This window comes from Anneissia japonica, unplaced genomic scaffold, assembly GCF_011630105.1.
Source record: "Anneissia japonica isolate Jap-2015-1 unplaced genomic scaffold, ASM1163010v1 scaffold2834_len698180_cov181, whole genome shotgun sequence".
Classification (NCBI taxonomy): Eukaryota; Metazoa; Echinodermata; class Crinoidea; order Comatulida; family Comatulidae; genus Anneissia; species Anneissia japonica.
The window spans coordinates 245,517-253,321 of NW_022704877.1; the positions used below are offsets into that span (position 1 = coordinate 245,517).

At 35.2% G+C, this 7,805-nt stretch overlaps 2 pseudogenes; both read left to right on the forward strand.

The window, feature by feature from the left end:
* Nucleotides 1-2,503: 2,503 nt before the first annotated feature.
* On the forward strand, nt 2,504-6,224 carry LOC117104790 (annotated as a pseudogene).
* Nucleotides 6,216-7,093, forward strand: LOC117104834 (annotated as a pseudogene).
* Nucleotides 7,094-7,805: the final 712 nt, after the last annotated feature.

Sequence of the window (7,805 nt, forward strand, 5' to 3'; positions counted from 1 at the left end):
GCCCAGGACTATAGGCCTAGGGCAATACCATATGTAAATGAACTTCTGTACCGTACAAAGCTCATTGTGCTGCGTCATTGCAACTTGAAGACACACTGTTGTATACAGTCAGAATTTCATTTCAGAACAATTCAGATCTAAATCATGAGTATTAAACTTACGTTGTAGTATTGTACTGTTGGCATAAAGCTTCATATTTGATCCTGACGGAACATTTATTTATCTTATTTATCTTCACTGAGAATTTTAACAGCTTGTGAAATCATATTGGGCGTTGTTGAATCTGAGACGGGTGGTGTGGTGAAGTACGCATGTTCCGTGACCCTGATTCGTCGGGTCTCGAGTATGGAACTTTGGAACATTCCATTCTCGACGGAGGCAAATATGGTAGTCGTATCGTAATCAATAATTGTTGTAACATAGAATGAGCTGAATTTATTCAACAAAAATGTTTGTGAGAAATGTGTTGCTTGAGAAATGCGTTGGATTGAAACCATATTATCTGTTGAAGCCTGCATTGAATATCCTGATAAAAAGACTGACATTAATTTTAGCCTCAAATTTGAAAGACTATTTGAGGAAGTTATTTTTAAATATGTACCAAAACAAACAAACACATTCACTTAACAGAGTATAGCACTATGGGGCTCATTGATTTTTGTATATATAGAGATTCATTCAACTGATATTGAATACTCATTGTATCAATTCAAATTATGTGGTTCATATCGCACAGAGTAAACTGTACATAGTTTTTTTTATCCACTATTTGTTTTCACTACAGTTATAAATATTCATCCTGGAATAAAAGCCAATTAGCATAAAATAAAACTGTATTTCAAAGCTTTTACCAGTCCATTACCTATTTAAAGCCCATTCTTATTTTTGAGCTAAAAATAGTTCCAAATTTTAAAATGTAAAGTTTATATCCAATATTCAGGGAGGAGTTTAGCTCAGTCAGCAAAACTGGTGGAAGCCACAGTGTGTGCGCTGAACCATGGAGATGCTTATGTATCATTGGTCCGTGCTTCAATTCTATTGCTGCTTTCTCTGCGTTCTGCTGGGAGGCAGAAATTGAAGTTTTCAATAGAATACCATCCTTTGGAAGAGGCATTTAAACATTGAATTATTCATATCTTGTTATAATGTATATTGATGATGGAATTGGAAATACTGTAAAGTCGAATTGAATAGATTGAACTGTTGGTCCTGTGTGGTATTTGGCCCTGTGTGGTATTTGGCCCAGGTGCATTTTTATGGAATACCCCAGTGTACAACATTTTTTCCACCAGAAGGACCCAACTGGAAAGAAGTCTGCAGACTTCCATTGTCATTGTAGTTCTTAAACTGACTTAAAATGTATGGAAGGCACACTTTCCTCTTCTGCGGCAATGATTCATTGTTGATGTAAATTAGAGAACGTACAGTAAACCGTTGTGATCAGTGATCAGTTTTTCAAATAAAATAATTCTATTTATATTATATTTTGAAAAATACTTCCTTAAGTGCACTTAATCAATAATAGTAATAATAATTAACAATTTTTATAGCACAAATTATATAACAATGTTAAATTTCGGGCCACTTTAAGCTGTAAGAATGTTGTGAAAAAAGGGAAAGAAAAAACATTTTCTCTTGTTTTGGGTCTGATGAGTAAGAGAAAGCTAGGGCCCCTTACATCCTCTTTCTTTGTGCCATCACTGGTGCCTATATGTTGACATGCAAATGCAAGGCTGAGTCTGTGAAAGATTTCCTGGTGCAACTAAGTTTAACCTACAAGTTTAAGGAAGCGTAAGTGTTTTTATCCTAGTCTTAGTAAACTTTTTTGTACTCATGAGCACAAAAAGTCATTTATATGATAAAAGTGTCTGGGATTTACAATTGCAACTATATTGATAGGTCTTTGTGGTTTATGGTATAATACTTGGTTTAGTCTCGCCAGAGACACTTTTTTTCATATATCTGGAAAAAGTGACTTTTTGTTGAAGAGCTGTGCTTGATACTATTATAACATCATGTTCCTGTTCAAGCACTGTTACACATTTTCAATTTACACTTTAAAAAGCTGCACAAGACATTTTTTTCCAAGACATTATTTTTATTCTATTTGCATAAAAAGGATGAAATTGTGTCAATAGCCATCATTCGGAAATTATTATTATTATTAGTAAATTATTGTTGATTCTAATCAAAAAGGTACTGGTTTTGGACTTCGGGATTTCATGGTCATACATTAGTAGAAGAAACTAAATGAATATAGCATACATAAGCAAAACAAAATATCCACAAACCGTTTTAAAAATTCAGCATTGTACATCGCTTGTAATCTATTTAATCAAAATTTCAGAAGATAACTGCACAGGACTCAAATTTTTATTTTCTAAGAAATCTTTATTTAACACTCTATATGTTTATGAACGATTCTATGTCATGTACAACAAATATCTCAGAATGTATTATTTTGACAATAAAGTTTACTTGTATCTTGTATCTTGTAATTTATTTGCTGGGATTGAAAGTTGTTTACAATGCACATGTTTAATTAATTGGCTTGCCATCCCATAACCACCATCAATGACAAAAAAATAAAACTTGACTTTTTAATATAGGATCTTCTCCACATTAGCTTTAAAATGATGAATCATCTACTGGAGTCAATGTACTGTACTATTGTTATGAGTAAAATTATTATGGCTTTTCTATACTAAAGTATACATTACTGCTCCATTCTTATGCTAATTCTCAGTTTACGATACGATACTCCTTTATTGTCATCTTAACATCATGGTAAAAATGAAATTTGTGTTAATTGATCCGATAGGCAAAAACTGTAGTATTTTCAATTCAAGATTCAAGATTAATTTTCGTCATACATAGTACATATATATGAGAACATAGTACATATATATGAGATTTGTTTCTTTGAGTTGATAATAAACAGTGGAAATCGAATACTATAACACTATAAAATACGAGACAACAATTAACAGATATAATATTAAATATGAATATAAGAATATAAAAATATATTACACATGGAATTAACAAGGTTGAACTATATTGTGAGGTCAGGAGAGGAATATGGCATGGAATGTAATACAGTAGATAGGCTTGATGATGAGATTATCTACTGAAGTGTTCGTTAAAGACTCTTATTGCACATGGTAAAAATGAGTGTTTATGACGGTTGGTACGTTTTAAAGTTGGAATTATTCTGCCATATTTACTAATTGTTGTGAACTTATTAAGTGGGTGAGTTTGGTCATTCGCTATGTCCTTAATTTTATTAAGTAAGGCACCTTCACATAAACAACTTAAGTCATATAACCTCCGTACCTATTATTTTACTTGCTGACCGTGTTAGCCTACTGAGACACTCAGAGTCTTTTTTGGTCAGTCCCATGAACCAGATGATACTACAGAAACTAAAAACTGATTGTATCATGCTTTGGTAGAAAAGTAAAAGAGTATCAGTACCAACATTAAAATGTTTAAGTTTGCGTAAGTAATATAATCTTTGGTTTACCTTAGTTCTAAGTTTAAGTGTGTTAGTGTTCCGTTTTAAGTTATCATCAAGCCAAACTCCAACTTATAATCACTAGTCTTATCTACTACTTTGTCTTTTAACATTAACGGATCTTTGGCACTGTTCTTCTTTCGAAAATCAAATATCATTTCTTTCGTTTTCTTGACATTAAGGCATAGGTAATTTTCATCACACCACTGTTCAAGGCATTTTACCTCACTCCTATATACATTTTCTTCGCCATTTGAAATTAAACCTGTAGTGCATGTGTCATCGGCAAATTTGATTATATGACATGAATCAGCATTACATCTGAGATCAGAAGTATATATAGTGAAACGCAGAGGAGATAGCACACATCCCTGAGGTGCTCCTGTATTAGAAATTACCCAGTCTGAATGCAAGTTACCTATCTTAACTCTTTGTTTCCTGTTGCAAAGGAAATCACAAATCCATAAAGCTACGTACTGTATGGATTACCGTTCATAGTAATTAATTTCTGCATTAATAAATGAGTCTGTATGGTATTGAACGCAGACGAAAAGTCAATGAAAAAGGTTCTAGCATAAGAGTTTGCCTTGTCAAGTGTTACAAATACAGGATGTAGCAGGGTCGCTACCACATCACTAACTCCTCTCTTAGCTCTCTCTTTTCTCAAAGCATTTTACTACAATCCGAGTCAGGGCCACAGGCCTGTAATCGTTTAATATGCTCGGTTTAGACACTTTATTTAGAGGAGTAATAACAGAGGTTTTCCAAATACTTGGCACGGTGAAAGAGTTTAGCGACCAGTTGAACAAGTCAGAAAGAACTGGAGCAAGTTCTCTAAAATACAATTTCAGTATTTTGCCAGAAATCATATCCTTGCCAACAGCCTTATTAGTTTTAATTGACTTAAATGTTTTCTCAATATCATCTACACTGATCTCTAGATTGTCAATATTCTTTGTGTCATTGATTAAAATTTTTCTAAATTCATTCAGATTACTTTCAAAATCATAATTATTGTTAAACCTATTAAATAATACATTCAAATCATTTGCAAAGGTCGTATCATCAATTCCTTATGGTACTGCTACAGACTTCTTCTTGTGTTCTCCAATAGCATTTTTCAAGCCTCGATAGGTTTCATCAGAAAAATAAAATTTCAAGATAATTTATCTCACATGTAGATGGAATTCCAAGACAGCTTACCTGTGGAAGACAAAGATAGTTTACCTCGAAAAGGTAAATTATCTAAGAAATAAGGAATTCCAAGATACATTTTGTGCATTTTGGATTTATATGTTATAAGAAACACTAAATAACAATTCAACAGTATTGTTAATGCCAACATTTAAAGAAAACCATGCCGTCAGTGGTAGCATTTACACCAGAAGGCGAGAGACTTGTAGGAATGCCTTCTAAACTTCAAGCAGTAACACATTCAAAAAACACACTTTATGCTACAAAGGGTGCAGCAATCCAAGGTGGTGTGCTTGCTAGTGATGTCACCGATGTACTGCTGTTGGACATGACTCCTCTGTCTGTAGGAGTCAAAATTTTAGGTGGTGTTTATACAAAGCTGATCAACAGAAACACAACTATCCCAACAAAAATGTTGCAGGTGTTCTCCACAGCAGCTGATGTGCAGACACATAGAAATTAAAGTGCACCAGGGCAAAAGTGAAATGGCAGCAGACAACAAACTCCTCGGTCAATTCCAATTGGTTGGTCATCCACCAGCTCCAAGAGTGGGGGGGGGGGTGGTCCTCAGATTGAAGTAAGTTTTGACACATGGACGCCAATAGAATCGTCAGTGTATCGGCTCAAGATAATGAGACTGGCAATGAACAACACATTGTTATCCCATCATCTGGTGTGTTAAGTAAGGATGTGATTGAAAACATGGTTTTACGAATGCAGAGAAATACTCTAAAGAGGACAAAAAGAGGAAGGAAAAAGTTGAAGTTGACACAGAGTCTAAGATGGAAGAATTCAAAGAACAATGCCAACAGAAGTGTGACAAACTGAAAGAGAATTTCAAAAATTAAAGACCTGCTCCAGAAAAAGGACTCGTCAAACTCCGAAAGCCTTAGACTGGCTTCCTCAGCTCTTCAACAAGCTTCATTGAAGAGTTTTGAAATGGCCTACAACAGGATGGCTTCAGAAAAAGGCCAATCAGGAGGCGGCAGTGATGCAAGTAGCAAAGGAAGTAGTGAAACTAAGGATAGTAACCAGCAAGAAGAAAAGAAGAGAACTAAATTTTAATAAAATTTGTTGGTCATGTTTTCTGGGGTGTTGAATATCCTCATGAACTGGCCATATACAGTACTTGTCGAGGAATCCCAAGAATATTTTTTCTTGTACAAAATTTTTTGTGAAGATGCATATGGGCAAAAGAAACATACCCTTTAGCACAGTTTAATTCTATTCTGTATTGTAAAATGGTTTGTAGTCGTTGTATTCAATAAGATGATTTTTGTTAAATTGTATATTGAATTCCAAGACATAGGTTTCATCAGAAAAATAGAATGTCAAGATAATTTATCTCACGGAGACGAAATTCCAAGACAGCTTACTTGAGGAAGACTAAGATAATTTATCTCGAAAAGGTAAATTATTTCTTAAAGGAATTCAATGATACTTTTTGTGTCTTGAAAGTATATGTTATAAGAAACTAAATAACAATTCAATGGTATTGTTAATGCCAACATTAAAAGAAAACAATGCCCTCAGTGGTAGCATTTACACCAGAAGGCGAGAGACTTGTAGGAATGCCTGCTAAACCTCAATCAGTAACACATTCAAAAAACACACTTCATGCTACAAAGGGCGCAGCAATCCAAGGTGGCGTGCTTGCTAGTGATGCAACCGATGTACTTCTGTTGGACATGACTCCTCTATCTGTAGGAATCAAAATTTTAGTGTTTTTACAAAGCTGATCAACAGAAACATAACTATCCCAACAAAAATGTTGCAGGTGTTCTCCACAGCAGCTGATGGGCAGACACAAGGAGTTTTTTGTCTGCTGCCATCTCACTCACCAGGGCAAGAGTGAGATGGCAGCAGACAACAAACTCCTTGGTCAATTCCAATTGTTTGGTCTTCCACAAGCTCCAAGAGTGGGGGGGGGGGGGGGGGGGTCGAGGGGTGTCAGTGTATCGGCTCGAGATAAGGAGACTGGCAAGGAAAAACACATTGTTAACCAATCATCTGGTGTGTTAAGTAAGGGCGAGATTGAAAACATGGTAACGAATGCAGAGAAATACTCTGAAGAGTACAACAAAAGGAAGGACAAATTTGAAGTTGTTAACCAAGCTGAGAACATCATTCATGACTCAGAGGCTAAGATGGAAGAATTCAAAGAACAATTGCCAACAGAAGTGTGACAAACTGAAAGAAGAAATTCCAAAATTAAAAGACCTGTTCCAGAAAAAGGCCTCAGAGGATGCCGAAAGCCTTAGACTAGCTTCCTTAGCTCTTCAACAAGCTTCAAATAAAGAGATTTGGGAAATGGCCTACAACAGGATGGCTTCAGAAAAGGACCAATCAAGAGGCGGCATTGATGCAAGTAGTGAAAGATGACTTTTGTTAAATTGTATGTTGAATTCCAAGATATAGGTTTTATCAGAAAAATAAAATGTCAAGATAATTTATCTCACAGGGATAGAATTCCAAGAGAGCTTACCTGGGGTAAGACAAAGATAGTTTACCTCGAAAAGGTAAAATGTCTATGAAATAAGAAATTCCAAGATACTTTTTGTGCTCGTTGCAGTATGCCAATCTTGACAACATTAAGAAGGACTTCAGATAGATAGTATACACGCTCGTTTTTACCGACAAGGAGAAGATTAGAGGTTTTGCAAGCAGTTTGTCATGGCTGGCCCCTACCTGGTTAGTGGTTGACATTGAGGAGTTGTTGACGTGAGAGATGCAATTGTATACCACCTTTCTTTTTGTCCAACCTACACGTTGACTTAAACATAAAAGCATATGCTAGACATATCTTCACAGAATTAACTTTAGGCCTACGAAGACGGGACTTGGCCTATGTACTGTAGATGCCCTTTGAAGTATGCCAATCTTGACAACATTGAGAAACACATTAAATGTAAATAATATATACACTTGTGGACTTTTGCCGCAGAGGGTAACATTGTAAGTATTTGCAAGCGCCTCGTCATGGCTAGCGCCTCCCCGGTTGAAATTGACATTTTATTTATTTTTTTTATTTATTCTTTCTTTATTCTGAAATACACTTTCAATACAATGTACTGGTTTCCAAAGTGGTTCAGTT